Source organism: Melospiza melodia, chromosome 8 (assembly GCF_035770615.1).
Source record: "Melospiza melodia melodia isolate bMelMel2 chromosome 8, bMelMel2.pri, whole genome shotgun sequence".
Classification (NCBI taxonomy): Eukaryota; Metazoa; Chordata; class Aves; order Passeriformes; family Passerellidae; genus Melospiza; species Melospiza melodia.
Genome location: NC_086201.1, coordinates 18,695,821 through 18,716,581, shown reverse-complemented (window position 1 = coordinate 18,716,581; position 20,761 = coordinate 18,695,821). Strand labels below are relative to the sequence as shown.

General features: G+C 40.1%; 1 protein-coding gene across 5 annotated transcripts in view; it reads right to left on the bottom strand.

Moving 5' to 3' along the window:
* The window catches only part of B3GALT1 (beta-1,3-galactosyltransferase 1), a 171,535-nt gene extending 160,058 nt beyond the window's left edge, over positions 1-11,477 (bottom strand). For 3 of the 5 annotated variants that reach the window (XM_063162051.1, XM_063162047.1, XM_063162052.1), the window contains exons 1-2: positions 11,402-11,430; positions 9,459-9,560 (exon numbers count right to left, since the gene is read on the bottom strand). The gene's annotated coding sequence lies outside the window, so the exon portion shown is untranslated. Of the gene's footprint in view, positions 1-9,458; positions 9,561-11,401 lie in introns of all 5 variants that reach the window. The other 2 variants (XR_010028562.1, XM_063162048.1) reach the window with 2 other exon arrangements.
* Positions 11,478-20,761: the final 9,284 nt, after the last annotated feature.

Here is a 20,761-nt window from a genome sequence, read left to right as displayed (position 1 = left end):
ATTTCTAGCCTAAGTTTTACCAGTTAAAGAAAGAAAGTCTTCCAGGTTTAAGTCCTCAATTCAACCAATATGGGTTTCATTATTTTCTAAATGCCACATGCCACCTCCATGGCTTTTTTAGTTATCTTTCATATTACCACCTATTAGAACTGCTAAGATACCATAAGTCTTTGTTTTCTGAAAGAGAAAACAACTCAAAAATTTTAATATACTATGAGATCACCTGGTACTTATACATCTAACATTAACATTCTTATCTAGCTACTGTATAGTAAAAGAAACTAAGATTACAACAATCTTTATGGTTTTGCATATGAAAGATGTGGTCATCATCTTCAAAATATCAACATTTTATTTTTCAACAATGAAAATATATGAAAGTCAAACAAATTGCTTTATTTTCCTTCATTAAAATAGTCGATCAGATAACAAAGAAGAGATACTGTTATTAGTACCATGCCCTTCTTGACATATCAGGCAAAAACGTCATCCAGTGAGTTGTGAAATCCTGGCACATAAGAACAACATGTACAAAATGGAAGCAATTACAGAATTGTGAGGTAGTACACAAGACAACATAACAGATTAACAATGTAGGCATGCATAAATACATATACAGCATATTTGGATTATTTTTGAACTGAGAAATGTTGAAACTAAACTTCTGATCAGTGTTTTTACTGTCACTTTGGAACTGCTAGGTCATGCTCTTGAGTGTGAGATTCTGCAAGAGGAGTAGGCTGTCACAAAACCAGTTAAGACCACTTGAGTTCTGTAGTGTCCTCACACAACTGTGGTGCCACTGGCAAAGGCCCAGCCAGGGGACCCAGCTGTAGTGTCCTTGAACTTCACCCAGCCAGGCAAGTACAAGTGCCACCAGGTACCCGTGTATGTCCCTGCACCTAAAAATACTTCCCAACCCAGCAGATCTCATCCCACTCTCCCAGCTGCTCTCTAGTGGCTGGGACCAACCAGTTCTGGCCATGCCATGTGCATAAAGGGACTGAAACAGATGCACCCCGTCCAGCCAGGACTGCTGCTTTGATTATCTCTGGCCTGAGCAAATCTGCTGTGGTGTTCAGAGCAGCAGGGAATCCAGGAGCCAGACCTGACACCATGTGTGTGCTGCACTGTGTGCAATCTTCTTAACATGCTCCACACACACCTCAGTCTCAAAGACGGCTTCTTTACTAAAAGCATTCGTACTATAACTGATACCAAAACTGATTTCTGGTATTAATCATCATAGTTTTTATTCAGAGGATGTTTCAACATACAAGATGGTAATTGCTTTGTTCTACCTGACACATATGCTTTGTTTATAAGAGACTTACAAAACACTTTCCAAAATGTAAAATCAGGTATTTTTAATACAGCTGCTTGAAGTCATGTTGTTAAAACCACGACTAAAAATTGCTTTCAAACAATCGCATGTTGTGTAAGTGTCCTTGAATTTCACTCTGGAACCTTGGCCCAATAACATAAAAATTGATAGTCTGAAAGATGGGAAAACCACCTTAATTTTAAAAAGTTTGGGAAGATCCATAAAAGTTGGAAAAAACATACAGAACCTTTACTGGTATCTTGATAGAAAGAATTGCATCAACAGTAATTCTAAATAGTTCCAAAATATCAGGTCACATGCAGTCAAAACCACCTGAGCCCAAAAGGTCTTACACTAAAATTGCAACAGGTCTGAGTCTTCATTTCACTGACAACTGTACAAAGTGCACTGGAATTGCTCAGATGTAACTGATTTGTTTGCTCATGCCAGAAGTCTCTCTACAGAACAATCACCTCAAACACATCTCTAGCAGCAAAAGGAAAGCATGCAGCAACCTGGCTGAATGACTGCTCAGAAACAGGGAAATAGTTTACAAAAGACAAGATTGATTAGCACTTGTAGGTTGCTTACTTTCATGGGTTATAAAGAAATTTTCCTTTCTCACCATTTTCAAATTATGAGGGAGATGATTTCCAGGTGACCTCAGCTGGGATACATTACCTGATTTATTTTCCCCCGACTTTGGGGTTAATATAGTAATGTATCATTTAAAATGATATAAAATCTGGCCAAGGCTCAAACTCCTGTGCCTTGGTGTGTGTCTCTGAGTGGACCTGTGATCCCAGCACAGCCAGCCAGAGGGATCTGCAATAACCCAGCCAGCAACACTCAGAGCCTCAGTCAAAAGCCACTGGCGGAATGCAGCAGCAGGGACTCAGGGCAGTTTTCCATCTCCAGGTGGGCTGTCTTTGTTCTGGTAAGTCCTTGCAGGGCAAACAGAACCTAGGAGAAGCCTACTGTGACAGATTGCTTGTTTATGATGAACCACTTCTGCTGCATCATCCAAATTCATTTACACGTTTTACTATGACTTGGTGCATAGCCTGCTACCCAGTACAAGTGTAACGTCTTCAGAGGAAAGCCTATTACTTTTGACTCAGTTATTTTCTGTAAATTTTTATTGAGCTGTTTTGTAGTGTCATTTTATGTTCTACATTCTTAAAAGAATTAATGAATTTTGTTTCAGAAAATTGAAATGAAAAAAAAGTCTGCAACTGGACAGCTGATGCACGCAAAACCTGCAGGTGAGCTTTTCTGCTTTTACTGCTAAATTCTCCTGCTATAAACTTTTGTCATGATAGTTCATAAGATTAAAGTTCTCATTGTGTCAGATGATAAAGAGCCTTTTTAGAATGTGAGCTGCAGTACCAAAATCAGTTTGCCAGGGACTTCACCTGGTATCAGTACCCAGTCTTAAAGACAAAGAATTACTGTTTTTTCTCTGAAAAAAAAAAAAACAAACCAGTTCACAGTAAACATCTTATTTAGGAACTTCTCAACAGAATTGAGTCTGTTTATGTTTGGCATCAGCAGCAATAACAGAAGTATTTTATTTTTTTCAGTATTGAAAATGAAATTAATAAACAGTACAGAACTTCTACAAATTAGTTATTAGTTTAACTGGTATTTTGTTTGATGTCTCTATGTTCAAGCACACATGAGCAAAAAAAAATATTATTTTTCCTAAGAAATATTCAGAATAAGATACCAATAAAATGGTATTCAGTATCTCCTCCTCACTTGAAATTAGGACATAATATGTTGAATACTGCTCCCATTGACTTCTAATTTCATGAACTAGATAGAATAAAAGAAGTTTTTCCCCAGTAGCAGTATGTCTTCCAAGTGAAATGTTTAATATGATCCAAACTAGATGCTCAAATTATAATCCAAACTTTTCTGGCCCAGTTCAATGCCTGGTTAATCAATGGGAATGTTTGACTTTGTACAGTAATCTGAAATCTGCACATGAAAATCACCAGCAAGGAGTCTCTTCAGGGCTTACAAACATATTTTCACCTTAGCTGCAAAACAGCAAAATATTTGTGTAAAAGTATTTCAGAGCAGAAGAAGTAATGTGATCTTTAACAAACTGATTGGGTAGAGGGGAATCCCACACAAGTAAATTAAAGACATCCAACTCAACATGACCTAGTTGCCACTAACTTGGTGAGAAACTTTCATTTGAAGTTTAATTATTGTGATGAAAACCTCATATATTTGAATTTTTTAGCCAACTTTTAGCAGTGCTTTGTTACTGCCTAGCTTATTTTATGCAAATACAGTATAAACTACATAAACAGAATTTGGTTTATGCTTATATTTGTGCTTTGGTGCATTTTCTGTAGCCTTTTAACAAAAATTTAGCATACTTAAAAGCTTGGCAGAAAGGAAAACCATTTGCTTTACTACAAAGTCTGAAATCCAAGTTAAATGTATTATTTTTCTACATGGAAAAATATTGCAAATGCTGAAAGCTTTAGGTAAACATTTATATAATAGATTTTCATCGTACAATGCTATCACTGTACTAAAGCCACTCTTACTAGCTGCCTAACAGACCTTATGAAAAAGTATACACATGAAAGAAATTAACTTAGTAGAGTATTTTTTGGATGCCCACAATGGTGTGGCTTAATTTACATGTACCATTGTACCTACAGCTGAGTATTTTTTCTAGGGAAGACTGTAGTAAAATTTGGCTGATGATTCTGAAATATCTTATAAAAATGTTAGATGAATGCACACATCTTAACACAAGAAGATATTGTCACGATTGAACAATGGAACACAAGTTCCACTTTTTGCAATGATAGTCTGTTTAAGGCAGATAAGAAGCACATTTGGCACTGCTCTATCACTGCTGCCAAATGTATTCAGCACAGATCCAGCAGTTATCACCTCTGTGGCCTGTAAGTACTGGGGAAAAAAACTGTGCAGGCTGACAGTGCTCATGTCCATCCCTGACATCCTTGCAGGCTACCATGAGCTCACTAAACTAATTTTGAGCTGCTTCAGCCAACAGAAAGCAGTTTTGACTTTGCAGGTACTTGTACACATGGACATGCTTGTTGTGAAGTAGCACTGGGTGTGTTTCAAGCACACCATGCAAATGGAATACACCAAACCCTTTTTCTTTGGCAAACTGCCTTGTTTTGGTTGCTACAGATTCCAGCAAACAGCACCCATTTAATAGATCAGGAATATAACTTTAAACCCCCATGACAAAAATCAAGTAGTAGAAATACATTTGTTATATACTTGAATACCTGCTAATTTGAAAAAGCTGTTCTGATGAACTGTATTACAGAGCAAAACAAAATGAAAGAAAAATCCTATTGCTGCAGTCAACTACAGTTGGTAACAGTCTTTTAGACAACCAGATTTACACAGCATATGACCTCATAAATTGGTAGTACAGCAGCTGGGGCCTTTCTTCAAAGGAAGTAAAATGTAATTCTTTAAGCAAAATATTTAAATTAACAAAGCAATAGGCTGCCCACTAAAATAGTCCTGTACTTCTGCCAAGTACTTGAACAACACTAAATCAAGAAACAGAACAGCACTTCAGACTGGGGTTTGACAAGCACATATTATTAACTGCTGCTGTTCAACCATATTGCTCTCCTCTTGCATTTGCCTTCATAGTTCTATGTCCTCCCTTGAACAGCCTTCATAAGGTCCTCTGTGAAGCAGATTCAAGCTGGCAGAAATGAGTTTCTGTTTTGTTTTGGCTTTTTAAGTCAGTGGCCAGGGTGGAGGAGTGATTTTCTGCCAGACTTATGAGCTGAAGTAGTTCTGCAAAGGGTTAGGGAGGATGGGAGAACAGGACTGGAGAGAAGGGAGAACAGGACCACCACAGACAGGCTGCTGGAGTTACCTGCCCTGCTGTGAAACCACATTCATTACTATGTAGCACTAAGTAGTAACACAGCACACTAATAATGCATTTCTGATGTTTCTTTAAATCTCACTCTCAGTGCTGTTGGCAGTGCAGCAGCTTTTCCAAGTGACATGCTTTGAGTGCTGAATGACTGGCCTGGCTTTGAACAAGAAACATGAAGAAATCCTTTCTAAATGGCAAGCTTCCAGCCTAACCTCTAATACAACTGGGAGGGAGGAAAGAAAAGCTTTAGTTATTATTTTCATCTTACTATGAAATGTAGTTCACAAATGAAAGGTGATTAATTAGATAGCATTGGAGTTAAGGCTGTTGTGCATTGAATCCATAGAGAGGCTAGGGAAGCATTAAAGGTATTTGAGTAAATATCATTTTGCACTCCAATATTTTTAAAAGCTTCTTTTGTTTTAATTGAAAATATTTTTAACAGCAATCAACATGGATCAAATACCATATACCACCATTCTCACTTCCCCTTTCATTGCAGTTGGAATAAGTGCTAGGAATGGCATTTTTTAGTTTTCTCTCTTTTTATGTGGTCTGGATTTCTGGACACTGCTTTAACCCGTTTGAGTTTACTGAGATGGAAAAAACCCCCAAAAAACAAAAAAAAAAAAAAAAAAAAAACAACCAAAAAACAAAACAAAAAAAAAAAAAAACCAAACAAAACAAACAGGCAAACAAAAAACCCAACAAAACCCCTAAGCCTGTGTTACATTCAAATGAGTTTTAAATCTATGAACACCCTTGTCTGATATGCCATGGCACTTTTACTCTTTACAGACATACATACAAAAAACTCATAAGGTATGATACTGTTGGCAAAATGAAGACAAACACAAGAAGTTGTCTTTGAGCACAGAACTAAGTTGTCTTTGCCACACCATGGTGGCAAAGAGCTCCAGAAGCACTGTGCAGGACTCAGAGTGGACAAAAAGATGACAAATGATCTTCAGTATAGATAAATGTAGGCTAATACATCTCATGAAAAATAATCTCAGTCACATACACACCAAGCTGACAAATGACTGGAGACAAAAATCCAGCAGTCATTATTGACAGATCCTTATGTACAACAGCAAGAAAAACCCTAGCAAAATATTGGGTGTCATGAGGAAAGGCACTGAGAAGAAGACCGTGCACATTTATACAACCTTGGTCCATCCATGTCTCAAGTACTTCTCTGCATCTCAAGAACAGCCTCTAGTCAGAGAACAAAATACCACAAGGATGGAGTGCTTGCCTTAGAAAAAGGGATTTGAGGGGCTCTTCAGTTGAAAGACTGAAGCAAGATATGATCAATCAAGTAATGAAGATGGTAAATAAACTAACGTAAAGCTGCTTGCTAAATCGTTTTGTAATAGAACTAAGGGACCTTTTACAAAGCTAGCACAACATCAGTTTATAAAGAAGTAAATGCTTCTTTACAAAGGTAGTAGTAAGCTTCTGGAACTTGCTTCCACATGAGGTTGTGAAGATAATAAAGCATCAGCAAGTTTGACAAAGACAGGTTCTTGGTCTGCGGGTCTACAATGGGCTCTAAAACCACTGAGCAGATATATACCCAGGATCTGTAATATGACAAACAAGTATGCAGGAAGAGTACAAGAGAATAGGTTCATAAAAGAGCTAGGTTTGTGTATAGTCCCTAGCAGCATCCCTTAATGTCACTGAAGCCTGACTATGAAGGTCGCCTGATCTGACCCAGCAGAGCTTTTCTGATGTTCTTCACTTCAGTTGCCTTTAGTATCTTCTATTGAGCTCTGAAAATTCCACTAAGGTTACACCCCTGCTTCTTAGTGGCTGCGAAAGATGGAGGTCAGATTTGAGTAACAGCAGTCCTTCAGTATAAACTGCAACACAACATTCTATGCTAACCAATAAATTAGTACTGTATCTTTAAACAAAAACAAGGATCAGACCCAGGAGGAAATATTTACATTACTCCAAGCAGTGTGACCCCAGAAAGCCACAGATGTTGTTCCACAGCAAGATCAGCTGTTTCAGTGAAACTGTAGCCACCTGCTGAGGGACAAAAGAAACAAACATCAGCCCTTCAAAGAGCTGAGCTGCAGAACTGCTCAAAGGGAAGCAAGGTTAGCCATGTAAGTCATTCACTTTTTACTAAACTAAGTCTCAAAAGACAGTAATAGTTAAAGCCTGCTGGTACTCAGATGGCAGTCTTAAAAAATTGAGTGCAAAAGCCAGTATCTATCAGGTGTTTTCTGCCTTCCTCTACAGAAACTGTTTATACATAAAATAGTCATATTACAATTACAGTATTTTGAGACTACTGATAATACAGAACACCTGCAAAGGGAAAAGGTATGCTGGTAACACTCCACAGAAATGAATAAATGTAGCTCAACAGTATTTTCACAAGATTTCAGTTATGTAGCATTTTCTTCGTTCCCTGCACTCTTCACCATTAGATCCCTCACAGTTTCTGCTAACTTCTTCTAGTGCAAAATGCATATTTATGTATTTCATAAATATTTGTAGTGATGCATTAAATTATACACTTATATAAGTATTAGATTACACATTTAAATCCTTAAGGGAATAATAGAGTTTTGATGAGTAACTATTGCAGATATCTGGATTATTCCCACTAGTTTGGGAGTTTGAATTGAAAGGTACAAAAATCAGAATGCAAGAGGGTTAAGAAGTGTCCACTCCCCACTATATCTGCAATACCTGGCAATTTTATGTTTTAGGTAGTGATACAAGAAGTGGGGTGTCTTGTAATTGAGATCTGTAATTCATTCATTATCACACCTTGATCATCTGTATTAAAATAGGCACAGACAGGCCCCAGACTCTTGTACATCCTTTCTTTCTCCTGCTTGTGCTGGGGAAAGCTGATCTTTTCCACCAACGTAGCTGCAGCCTGTCAGTCAAAGAACGACCTGCCCATCTTTGCCTCTCTCCCTCTCTTGAGGAGCTGTGTTCTCAGCACTGGGAGCTGAATCCTGTTTAAGAGAATCTTTTCTAAGTTCCTTGAAAAGCATTCTCAGGAGACAGAGGTGCTCAAGCAGAGCACTCTTGGTCACTGTGCCCATGGCACTGCTAGGCAGCAGCAGATACTGTCAGTGTTTGGAAACATCTGAGACCTGTGGGCAAGCAACAAAGGGAACACTTGGGTGCTGAGGCATTTTATACTTCTGTGTGTCTGGAGTTCTGCAGAGCTGCCACACATCAGCATTTAGAGCTGCTGTGTTTGATGGAGACAGCTAACAGCTATGAGTCCATATTTTAACTGCAGTTCAGAAACAGCATTAGCTTTTCCAAACAGATCAGATTTTTATAATCTAAAACAACTAGGAGATGCATCATTCATTCATCTTTTCCCTGAGCTTCTGCATCTCTTCATTGGTTCAACTGAATATACATATGTACTTATTTCTGAAATACACTTAGTTCTAAAAGCATACCACTTGTTTTCTTTAGCAGTATCAAAAGAAATAATCTTCCTACTAATCATGGCAAATAACATCAATAATATTTTACTATCCATCTTAATCTATTTAACTAAATAAGCAATAGGGTGGAGAATGTGACAGAATTGACTGCTTCAGTTCCAGATTTCTTATTATACGACATATAGTGAAACTACCCTGTAAAAATTACTACTACAAAAGCAGCTTAGGAAAACTCAGGATATCTCCTTTTGGGAGGCATACAGATGGACTCCTTTTCTTTTATAGAGAAGAAAACCATGAAAAGCAAGCTAAAAATTTCTGAAACTTCCACATTTTCCTCTAACTTTTAACTAGGTATGAGCATTATGTAACTATAATACCTATTAATATTCATTCATAAGTCTACAGCTGATTAATATTTTTTAACAAGTAAATACTTAATACACTTATATTGACTTCAGTGGTGGAATGATTGCTGCTCCAAAAAGTTTCATTATTTACTTACAGACAAAGAAGATGAGTAAACACTGAATTAAGTACCCCTCTGAAATGACAGCATTGAAATATTTTGATGTTTTACAAAAGATTTCCTCAGAATTGTGCATGGAAAAAAGGTATTTAAGACAAAGATGTAGCAAATACACTGCCATACATTCTCCTGCATGCATGTTCTCTTGGGAACCACCCCACTGAAATGACTCTCACAAATACAGTCTGCTCATGTGCTGAAGGTTCTACAGTTCACCCATTCACAAACAAAATTTTTAGATTAAATTTTGTTGTCACTTACAAGGCAAGGTGGGGAGAAAGCTTAGTGTTTTCAGCCTGTAATCTATAAAGATTTCACTGCTCTCTTCCACAAAGCAGCCACAAAAATTTGGGATTTTCTTTCCTAAAAAAGCACATAAGGAAAGAACGGGTGATGTTATGAGGCAGATGAGCAAAACTGAGTGCATCTTGGATATTGCATCGAGGCTGTGTGAGACATACTTGGATGAGGACTGTTCTCTACTATAATCTAAAATACTCTGATGACACTGAATCAGGTTAACTAAATCAGGTTTCTGAAAAACTGGTTTGACAGTATCACATTTGCTGAACCTGTACAGACCTATCCAGAATTAGAAATGTACAAGAACTGAAATTTCATTAGCAATTTACATTCTGCCAAAAATGTTATTTAGTGGATAACTGTGGAGGGAGGGAACAATATTTAACCTGTGTCAGCTCTAAATTCCACACCTCAAATCCTTTACACTCACTTGTGCCTTCCCCACAGCTGTAAAAATGGGCTTCAGCTCCCCAATGCAGGGCATGTATGTGTTACAATGGTGTTTACACTTGTTATTCACCCTTGCATCTGTCATGATTTAAAACATTTCTGAAAACACTTTATGCATCACGTGATTGAACACATCCTTATAAGTAACTAATCAGAATACTCTATCAAGAAAGAGTGAACAAGATCAATAAAATCCTAGAAAGTAGAAAAGGAAACTTAACGGTACAGAGGAACCAAAAAAACCCTGAATCAAACTAAATGCTCTTTACATTTTCTGCAGACAGTGTTTAAATGTTTAAAATACCCAAACCCATGAGATGCAAAATAACCAACACATAACATGAATTAATTTCTCTTGGTCTGTTAATTGAGGATACTATCCTGCTTCCTACCGAATCAATATCAAAACACCTCTTTATTTCCATGACTGGAAGATCAGGTTCTTCATCACAAAGTCTGGCAACATCCTGGCAGATTCCTTGAAATGTTATATAATCAAGATACTTAATGTTTACAACGACATCTCTACAGAACATCTAAAGGCTGTTTTTCTCTAAATTAACAAGATTAGACAACACTTCAAAGCCTTCCAATATTGCCTTTATCACTAAAAGTACAGTAGGTTGAAGAACAATGGAAAGGAGTGCATAGGGACAAACGGGATTTCCTCTTTCTAATTCCTCCGTCTCAACAGCCAGTGGTCATGTATCAGCCGTCACCGACACGCTTACTTTAAAATAACTTTTCTTTGAGCTAACTGTGTTAACAACTTTAAGATCCAGTCTGCGGCCACACCAGCACCGCTGCCGCCTCCGCTGGCGTGACTCTCCCCGCCGGGCACCCGGGAACACGGATTCGAGTAGAATCCTGCCTCCAAGGGTGAAGTTCATCCCGCCGCCCCGGGAGCAGCGCGGCCGCGCTCAGCGCCCCCAGCGCGGGCCCGGGCGCGTCCGCGCTGCCGCTGCCGAGGGGGCACAGCCGCGCCCGGGGCAGCGCCGCCGCCGGGACCCGCCACGCCGCCCTTCCAGCCGGCAACGCCGTTCGGCGGCACCGCTCGGCGGCCCTCCCGAGGCGGCGGAGCGAGGGGCAGCGCCGCAGCCCCTACCGGAGGGCTGATGTCGCCCCCCGCCGCGGCGCCCGCGGGCACCGCCGGCCGCCGCCAGCCGGGCGGGGGCAGACGAAGTTCCCACCGCACCGCCGGTCCCGCCCGGGGACCCCCGCGCCCAAGGGCACGGCGAGGGGCGGTGGGGGACCGCGCCCGCCCGCGACCCCTGCCCGCCGCGGCCCAGCGCCGCCGGCCGCCCCCGGCATCCCGGCATCCCAGCATCCCGGCATCCCGCCCGCTCGCCGCTCCGCCCGTGCCGGCACCGCTGCCCGGCGCTGCCAGCCGCCCTTTCGGCACCGTACGCAAGGGATGCGCACGAGGACGGGCATCCCCCGCCGGACCTTACCGGCCGCGCTCGCCGCCCTCGGCCACCCGGGCTGCTGCCGCCGCTCCGCGCCGCGCTCCCGCAGCCGGGGCGCATCCCTGCTCCGCCCGCAGCCGCACCAGCCGGCAGAGCGCGCGCCGCGCGGGAGCGCAGCGCGGGCACCGGCGGAGCTCGCCCTCGCCGACTGGCACCGCCCGCAGCCAATGGCCGCCCGCGCCGCGCCGAGGGGGCGGGACGGCGTGACGGGAACGGGCCAATGGGAACCGCTCCGCGCGGCAGCGCCGCTTCCGGGCAGCGGGAGCCGCTCCGGGGCCGTGCCGCCCGTGTGCCCGCGGCCGCTGTCCCCTCCGGGCGCTGTGCTCGCTGTCCCCGGCGGGCGCTGTGCTCCGCGGGCTCTCCGGGACGCGCTGCAGCCGCCGCAGAGGGGGCCGGTGGTGGTAACGCGTGCGGCCGGGCCAACCTTGCCCATGCCCGGCCGCTCTGGGGAATGGGAGCGGGCTGAGGGCCGGCCGTGCCGGTGGGGAGCGTGTGCCTGCCCGCTCCCCGCGTGCCCAGGAGCACGGAGCTTCACACCAGGGCGCTTTGTTTAAAATAAGAAAAATTCAGTGGAAGAAGATGTGGTTTTTGCAAGGAAATCCCACTGGGCTGAGTCCGTGTCCGCAGGCACCATCCCGCAGCCGCTGCCGGTGCCGCCGACCTTGGCGCGGCCCGGCGGGCACAGGAGCGCGTCCTCGGCCGCCGCCGCGCTGCGCTGCGGGACCCTGCATGGCTCCGGCTGTCACTGCGCTGCGCGCCTTGCGAGGCCTCGGCACTTGTCCCGCTGGCGGTGCCCCACCTGCCCGCACCTGTGTTTAACTGGTTCCGCTGTAGCAGCGGGTTTTGCCAGTGGACCAGGTGCCCGTTTCTAACTTTTGTTTCTGTGGTGCATCCATAGGTTTGCATTGTTGTTACTCTGTAGAACGAGGTGTTCTGCACGCTGACCACAATGATGTACTGTAAAGGTGTACGCGTCTGCTAGGGCACCGCAGGCCCTGGAGAAGGGAAGATCGAGGATGGACCATGGAGGATTATTGGTATAAGACACTTAGGAAAGGGTCATGGGCTTGGTACTGGAGGCCCGTGGTGATAAAGGGCTCACTTGCAGTCACTTAAAGAAATAGAAGTCTGAAGCTGGATGAAAGTGGGCTTGGAGGTTGCAAAGAAACAGTACTTGACATGTCTAAATTGTAACATATTAAATTCAGGTGGAGAATTACAGGTGCAAACCAGTGAAGAAAGAAAAAGGTAGAAAAGTGTGCTTGCAAAGATAAAAATGATCTTGAGGGGAAACTAGAGGAAGGGGAAGAAATCATAAACCTGAATATTGGACTTCTCCTGGCCAAGGACTCCAAATGCTCACAAAGTCACTGTTATCACCCCTTCACATTAAAGTGGAATGAAACTGATCAAGAGATCCAGGGGAGCAGGAGAAGGGCGAATGTAAGAGAGGAGTACATCATCTTCAACTGCGTTATTATTACTCTTCTTCTACAACTAATAATTCTTGGACTCTTACGATTTCAGTTATACAAAAAATAAATGTCTCTTCCCTCTTTTCCAGTCTATCTAAAAAGCAAGGTGGAATGCATGAAAATGTTTCAGAAATGTATTTTACTGCTGGGTTCCTTTCAGTGTTGATGGTCTTTACCCACTGTTTTGGAATTTGCTTGTCCAGTAGAACCTCTTGCCTAGTTCCATGCTTTCTTTGCTGATTCAAAAGGGTGTGGAGATGTAATGATTCCTAGTGGCTTGCCATTGTATTTCATGCCTAATAAGAAAGGTTTCTAACATCAAATAATATATCATGTTAATCTGGTCATAAGCAAATGTTTGTTGATTCCTTAGTGAAACATTGTTAATGCCAATATTAGATCCAATTTATAGACAGAATTCCTTGTTTAGTTGTACCAGATGCAGGGACCCTCATCTGTGCTGAGTTCAGAACTGCTAGTACTGTTAAACAATGTAAAAGTCATGCTCTTTACCTCACACTCTTCAACAGTCTACTTTTTTTTTTTTTTCCTTTTGGTGGCAATCGAGTTTGCTGTGTCCAGTGTGAAGACTCAATGCACCCACTTTTGTTTGGCATGAAATAAGGAGAAGTGTTTTAAATGCTTATGTGCTTAGACACTTTGCAATGGCTCAGTCAGAGATGTTTTCTTCTAGCAAATGGGTTTTATTACTTCAGGAACTGATTCAAGCCTTGAGAAAGTACATTTTTAATAGTAGCACTATATAGTTAAGAAAAGGTATCAGGTTTTTTACTCTTTGTTAAAGCAGGGTTTTTTTAAACTTTTGATATCAGCCATATTTTATCTTGAAAGAAACTCCAAACACTTTATTTACTGTGGACAGTTTTACAAATATTACAGAACTGACTAGAACATTGCATAGTTACAGCTTTATAACTCCTGCAGAGAAGGAGGAAATATTAAAAATAATCTTTGTAAAGGAATCTCTTTCTAGTAAGCAGAACATACATGTGACTAGGTTTAATACTTTAAACTTATCCAAAAATGTAAACATAAATTCAGATCATCATGTCTGAATTTTATGTGCATGTTCAAGAGTGGACTTTAAGGTTCTACTGCAGCTTTTTGCAATTATATGCGCACCTCAGTGTGTAAGCGAGCTAAATCCTTAAAAAGAAAGAGAAAACACCACGTTTCAACTAAATATCCTGTTTATGAGATGAAACAACTCAGAGGAAGGTGTTATAGGTGTAGAAGCATCCAATAATTTAAAGTAGAAAAGACCTGAGAAAAAAGCAGCACACTTGAAATACAGGTCTGTTCATTAAAGTGCTTTACAGTACACATATTCTAAAGTTTAATAGATAAACTGATAAACTAGGGGGATTTTTTGGTATCTCAGCCCACAAAACAAATTTAGCCTTCAGTCCCATTAGACAGTTCAACAGTTCTTTCTGAAAAACAATATTGTACTCCTGGAAAGCACTAAAGGACATAGATGAGCTTAGGTGCTTATATTCATAGCTGAAACAGTATAAGAAATGTAATTTCTGTACAGCTCTGTGAGCTGGAGTCCTTTCTGTCCAGGATCAACAGGTGTGATAGAAGAATCACACCTACTAAAATCATTGTTTTAGCTGTTAAGACAGGCAACAAGATGTGAACTTCGGGCTAAGTGCTGGTGTTGGGGATTCTAGCACATGGTGGGGGCTGTCCTGAAATTCCTTTATGAAGAAAAGAAATCCTCTAGATTTTAACTTCAAGTTTTAGGAGAACAGTACTGTAGTACTGGAGTGTACTATAATTGGCAGATCTTTTACATTAAACTGTAAATTGACCTCTTAGAGATAAACATTATTTCACTCCTCTCTTCTGATAGGGTTTGAATACTTAACTGGTGCATGGATGCAGCACTGCTTTTGTAGATCCGGGGGAGGAATATTTATTTATTTTTAACTGTGTTACAGTTTGCTAGCATTATTCAGCCTCATTTGGTAACCCTTTTGTTAATATCATGTAGATGTATGCTGTGAGATGCAAATCACAGTTATGTGCTAGGCACTGTACAGGCAGGTAAGGAGACAAAGGCTTCTTGCCCCACAAACTTGCCCCCTCATGCACTCCCCTGAAGGTGCATTGGGATTTGATTTCACACTGCATGACAAAGTGTTTCCTTTTGTTATCTCCCGTGTATTTTGTCAACTGGAGGGAGCTGATCTCCCCTAAACAAAGCAAGGCAACTTCCTTTGTGTGCAGAGTGAGTCCTTCAAGGTATTTGTTTATCTGCAGTGATCACTTGTAAGCACAGCTTCCATTTATATAGCGTCCTTCAGAGCAATGTCACTGTGAACGTAATGAATATACTTTAAAGTATTTGAAGAGTCTGTAAATATATATTTAATTGCAACTGCCTTGAACAGTGATGTAAGATAGGCCTTTTGTGTAGAGGAATGGATTGAGTGGTGAACCATTTTTCAAATCCAAGTAATTCTGCTTTGCATGAGTGACCGGTTCATATAAAGAACATTTTTTCCCCCCTTCATTGATTCAGTCAGTTTGAGTATTTTTTATCTTTGTTTTAAATATATTACGAGTTTTTATTGTTCCCCACCCCATATTTAATTTTGTGGTGGATCAACTGCTTTGACAAATATTTGCACTATTACCTAAGAAATTAATTATAAAGAATTAATCCAGCTCTCAGCAGGGTTAACCAAGAGAGAAGAGCCTTCCCACCACAGTCAGTGGATGAATCCAGCTGGCAAAAATCAATGTGGTTCTGTTTAATTATGATTAATGTTTTCACTGATTTTATAATTTTGCATGCAATTTCCTTTTTTTTTCAATTTTTCATCCTCTTGGAGGATGATTTGGCAATTGCTACTTGTAAACCAGAGAGCTTGGTTCTGTCACCTGATTGCTTATCAGCAAGAGTGTGCAACCAGTAGTGGAATGTGACTGGTCCTTAATTTCCATTTTCTTGAAGTACACAGCTACCAGAATACAGTAGTTATTTTCCCTGGTGCTAACACTGCAAAGCTTGGAATTGTCATCACTGGGACTATTTTATGATTGGCACCCAGAAAAGTTTATATTACTCTTATTTTCGTTGAAGAGCATTTTAAGAAAAATTACTCACATGTTTCTGTTGCTGGAGTGGCATCCTCCTGGTCTGCCCACTAAGGGACTGAGGATATTGGTACCAAAATTTATTCAGAGATAAAAGAACTACATGAGGAATATTTGGCTGTGTGCTTTTTCTTATCATCTGGAAGAAAAAAGTTGTGTAAAGTCTCAGTCCCAAAGAGCTTATAATGATAGTAGAAGAGCAACCAAAGGAAGCACAGAATTTATGATAGAAAAAGAGAGAGGGGGAGAGCAGTGAAGCCACCTCATTATGAAGCAGTTTAGTGGCTCTGAGCTCCCTAGTTCTATATATACACAGCTGGTGTTACAGTAATTTGCTGATTGCTTGTGCTTCTACTTATGTATACATGAGTATCTATATATTTATATGCTTACAGATGTGATACTCATGTATTACATTAAAAGATCATTAAGTTTGAAAATGTGAATGCCTGAACTCAAAAGCTATCTTTATAGTCTTTAATTTTGTGATTGCACTGTGTTTTTCTTGGGACTCTTACCTTATTCAGAGCATAGAAAGGATGAATCCTGCTACTTCCACAATTATTTAATACTCTGAATTATTAAAAATATTACCTCAGGCTTTATTGATTACAATCTCCAATTTGTCTTCTAGCTGCTGCACCAATTCAGAAAGAAGTCCTAACAATAATATTCTCCTGGCTGTACATCAAGAGGACATGATTTGTACCATAAAAAAATAATATCATGTGATGAAATGGAAAGTTATATTGCAAATATGGCCAGAAGAGAACCAGATCAAAGTTGAGGCAATAGATTGATTTAATTTTTTTCAGCTGAAAGTTATTTTTTTTAGAATGGGAAAAAAATGTATGCACTTACCAGGTATTTTTCCTGGAAATGAAAAAACTCTTTGGATAAAGCTTTAAAAGTAAATCAGTCTGTGTGTCCTTTCCTGTGTGTAGAAAGCTTCTCCCCAAATGGATAATGAGACAAAATTATCAGCAATCAAAAGCTGCATTTTTCAAATGGCAAGTATGCAAAACCATTACTAGAATGGCATTACATTTTCCCACAATTAAAATACATACCTGCCTGTGTAGGATAGAATAAAACATAGATTTTAACATTAAAGCTTAGCTTGAGTAGGAGTGTGTAATTTACAGAAACCACCCCAGACAAGTATAGGTGGGAATTTTTTCCTGCTTCACCAAATCATTCAGTGTGTGTTAAAGAAGAATCATTCTAGACAGTTCTTGAAAATTCTGTGATTTATTTTTTATCATTCCAAGACTTGAAAATGGGAAGGAATTTCCCCTAGTATTTTAAAAGTCCAGAAATCCATAAAGCATGATGCCTTGATGCTGGTCTTTAACAGTTTTCATAACTTTCAAGTTGATCCAGATTTTGAATTTCCAGAACTCAATCGCTTGAACTGTATGTGGCACCTATGTAAGTATGTCTTCAGCTGATATATTAAAGGAACATTAAAGTTTCAAATTCAAGCACTCAGATGTTGGACAATGGTAAAATTAAAGTTGTCTGACATTATTTCCTGACCCTGTGAATTATGATTAATGTTTAGAAATTAAGGTCAGTAATGAATGAATCAGTAATATAGTGGGTATTAGTAAATAGAGTATGTTTGAACAAACTCAGTAAAGGTACAGGAAGTGCAGAATTTCATTTGTTAACCATCTTCTTCTCTCTGTAGCTGGGTCTTCATGTCAAAAAAGCAATGCTGTCACTTCTGTCTCTTGTAGGTGATGATGAAATTTGTAGCTGGTTAAAGAAAACGCTTTGTTTTCTGGATTGCTGCAGTAGTCTTGAAATGTCACAGAGCATAAATGTCTGGACACTTAATCCAAACCCCACCTAATTGGTTGGAAGCTATTTCTAAGAAGTTTATAAAGCTGAGTTTTTACAGGTACTTAAAAATAAGGTATATTAGCCCTATTTTTTCCCTAATTTTCCTTTTCTTCCTATAGTGCACATATGCTTTCTCTAAAAGTAAAAAATTAAGATAATGGTGCACTCTGCAGTATGTCAGTTTATAATATTAGTATTTTCAGATATAGTTTGCCATAAATTATTGGCGAAATGTTTATATCATGATGCCTTCAGAAACATAGAAAGGTATTCTTGGTTGTCATCTTAATGTTTTATTTTGAAAAAAAGGTTTAGGCTTCCTATTCTGGCCCCAGAAGCTGAGTCGATGCTGTTACTGTTTTATGGCATGCTGTTGGCATGGATAGCTGCCAGTGCCTCGTAATGCAACTTGTCCTTTCCTTCTCTCTGGGCACAGAAGAACCACTGCTGGCAAAATGGTTTTCTCAGCCAAGGCCACCCAGACAGTACTGTATAGCAGTACTGTCCTACCAAAAGCAGTTTATAGGAGACAATAAAGAGATTCTAAACACTGTTTAGAACAGTATATGGCGCTGTTTATGTGCTATTTCCCCTCTAATATTGTTTTATGAAAAGCTGTACAAAAGCTCTTAAGATTGGAACCGCAGAATTTTTTTCTGTGCCCATCTGCACAAGCTGACTTTATAGCTATCTATTTCTTTCTTTTCATCTAATGTCCTGTAGAGATCTTAACTGTGATTGCAGAGAGAAACTGGAAGCATATTATAAGTGGTAAGAGGATATTTCAAATAGATTGGGTTTTATTTTTATTATGATATGTGTGCCAGTATTACAATTAGGGTGACAATCTAATTTACCAAGCAGTATATTGAAGTACTTTGTTTAGTGTTCCATCCCCTCATGGTACAGCTGCACCTTCATTCCCCCTTATTTTAACTATTTCATCTCATTTATTGAAAATTCATCTCTATTTTTGTTGAGAGATGACTTCTTGATCAAGAAATTTTGTGTTTGGTCAATTTTTTTTTTCCTAGTAAGGTTTAGTGGAAAACCAGCCTGCTTTTTGATTTGAAATATTCAGTTTCTGTGGGGAAGGAATGGCTCCTTCATAGGTATTTGTTGTGACAGGACATTATTCCTTGTCAGCATCTGTTACAGGTACCATTTTGTCAGTCTAAGAGTAATTTTATATGGATTCTGATACTGATGGCTGCAGCGTCAAGAGCCAAAAGGTAAAATGGGTTGCAACTCTGAGGTTTTCCTAGGTTTTTTGTTATTTAAACAGATGATGGGATTTTGCAAATCACCTGCTGAAATATGTAGTAGATTTTTCATGTCTCTTTTTAGTAAAATTACAATGTACAGTCAGATTAAAAATAAATTTAATTTTTAATAGACCTTATTCTTTTTAAGAATTTAAGACCTTACTCTTTCTCTCTCATATCCTACCTTAGGAGAAGGGAGGTTAGGGAGCAATAAGGAACAGCAATTTTTTTCCTCTTTTCCCAAAGTAGTACATTACAGAGCTGCCTTAATTTTTTGTTTAAGGACTATACTGAAAAATTCAGATCTTTCATGGCTGAATTGTAATTTACTGTTTTAGAAAGCCCAAAAGTAAGGTCAGTCTAATTATGTTTCTAAGCTAAATTTAATGCCGATCCTCTCTTTGAAACATTTAAAAATGCTTTTCATGTCAAAATCATCAAATACAACCCACATACAAGGTGAAATGTTTGTGAAAGGCAATCAAATTTACCCAAAGGATTTAACTTCGGTTCCTCTTAATGGAAGAAAGCATGCAAAGAGCCAAAGGCTTTAATCTATGTTTTTGTCTTCATGTTTTCCTGTTTTTTTTGTGAGTGTACCCCGGCTAGTTAATGTTTTTGCAATTACACCTACCAGTTGGAGGTATACTTGACTGAAGCCACCCAAATCTTTGATAAGTAATTCTGATAATCATCCTGCACTTTGGAAATAAGGCCTGAACTGTAATTATTTATGGGAGGGATATTTCAAGACATATTGTGTTAGAACGAGGCAGATCCATGGCATAGATCAATTGTCTACCCTGAGCACTGTCATTTAAGATAACTAGTGTAGGTCTGCCTGTTGATATGCATGAAGGAGGTAAGTGCTTAACAGAAGACAGACCATGTATTTACACTTTTCCAAGCAATCCAGCCTTTGCTTCAGCAAGTCCTTCACTTAAGGGGAGTTCACTTCAGCTGTACTGGCAAAGTGTTAGGTCTCTTTCAGGAGTTTTGAGGATGCCCGACTCCACAAAGGCTTCAAAAGAATTAGTTGATATGCCGCACTATTAAAACAATTTAAGTAAATCTAAGTAAGTTTTTGTGCCAATTATGTGAATGAAGTTGCAAATGGACTGCAAATTTAGAAGCCCTCTAAAATTCAGTGCTGGCCCAGCCATTAAATCAGGCTCTTTAATCTCTCTAATTGCTGCTTTTCAGTATTGAAGAATACACAAACCCTGCTGTGTTCTAAAAGCAGTAGAACATCTTCACTAGCCAATAGCAGACAGTGAAAATATACTGCTCAGACTGCAAGTCTCCCGTATTAAATAACGATGTGGGAAAGTTTCATTTTACTGCTACTTGTCAGTGCAGCTTTGCTGTGAGAAGTGCTTGGCTGCAGCTGTGCTGGCAATGGATCAGCTCTGCCCTCCATGACTGCAAGGTCCTTTCTTAGGGTAAATATCCTGTCCATGAGGTGGAACTTAGGAGTAGCCAGAGGAAGCTATCCTGCTGAGAGAATAGGAGGTTCAGCACCAGAATTCTTCCCAGGAGCCATCAAGCTTCTCACAGAATGAGACTTTTACAGACTGATGGCTGGTTATTTAAACTCAGAAAGCAAAACTTAGAAAGCCTAGAGGATA